The 1,238-nt window shown below is 43.7% G+C and overlaps 1 protein-coding gene across 1 annotated transcript in view; it reads right to left on the reverse strand.

Annotated features, from left to right (window-relative positions):
• The window catches only part of LOC107567994 (fibrillin-2-like), a 96,079-nt gene that overhangs the window by 47,065 nt on the left and 47,776 nt on the right, over window positions 1-1,238 (reverse strand). The window lies entirely within an intron of this gene.

The raw sequence follows: 1,238 nt of genomic DNA on the forward strand, positions 1-1,238 counted from the left end.
CTGGAGTAATGATGCTGAAAATTCAGTTTGATCACAGAAATAAATGACAGTCTAACAGATATTCACATAGAACAGTGGTTCCCAAACTGGGGTAAGAGTACCCGCGGGGGCACGCCAGGTGACAGGTGGGGTATGCAAACAAAATGCTGAAATGTACTATTAGTTTAATTATACAACACCTAACATTCAACCAGGCACATATTTCTTACAGGCTAAATATAAAGACGTGCCTCCTTTAGTGTGCACAGAGCAAAATTGTAGCCAGGTAGTGCCAGAAAAGGTTAAATTCATGACATCCAATCAAATTAGGAAAGTTTTAGAATTTTATCATATGTTAATGTTATATTTGTAGCCTAAGATGCTGGCCTAGCATAAAATAAAAATATACTACAATTCAATAGTTTCTTGTTCTCCCCTCTCTCTATTACTCCCTATCTCACTCTCTCTCTACCTCCCTCTGTACCACCCTCTCTCTCCACCTCCCTCTCTCCCTTCCCTCCTTACCTCCCTCCACCAATAACCTCCCATCCTCAATACTACTCAAAAACCCCACTCAAAAAACATCCTTTCATCCCAACAGCCATTCTTCCACCCCTCCTTCTGTTGTTTTACAGCAATACGGTTCTCGTGCTTCCTAATAATTCTCAATAGCTACTTCTGCAGTCCAGAAGTCCTACCTCACGCGGTGCAGTCTGGACTCTTTCAGCCTCCAATTCTATTTCAAACTGGTCTAGATTTTTTCACCTACCTCCATCAATACCCTTTCAACCTGACATCTACAGCCCATATACTTAGCCAGCTACACCACCTACTCGCCAGCTGCAGTAGCTCATCACCCTCCTCTCATCTCAGCAGTTCTATACTCAAAAAACTTAGCCGCAGGTTGTCTACAGCAGTTCAACCAGGAAATATACTGGGGCACTCTCGACTCTGAACTCTACTGTCTATAATTCGCAGCTCAAACATCCCTTCACGCTAACTTTGCAGAGCCCCTCCCATCTATCTTCAGCACGCTCAATTATCGCCCTCCTTCAACATCAACCATCCTTCTCACGCAATACTACAGTTTCAACCGCTTATCCACTGCAGCTCTGCCTCCTTCAGTTATTCCTAAGCGCCATCAAACTCATTTATCTAGCAAGCCATGGAGCTCGGCTCACCAAAGCTGATACCACCAACGACTTCAAGTATTGTCTATACATCCAGATTTCTAGCGATCCTTCGGAGTCTTCTGGAAA

The sequence above is a fragment of the Sinocyclocheilus grahami genome, unplaced genomic scaffold, assembly GCF_001515645.1.
Source record: "Sinocyclocheilus grahami isolate Dianchi unplaced genomic scaffold, SAMN03320097.WGS_v1.1 scaffold1205.1, whole genome shotgun sequence".
In the NCBI taxonomy this organism is placed as follows: domain Eukaryota; kingdom Metazoa; phylum Chordata; class Actinopteri; order Cypriniformes; family Cyprinidae; genus Sinocyclocheilus; species Sinocyclocheilus grahami.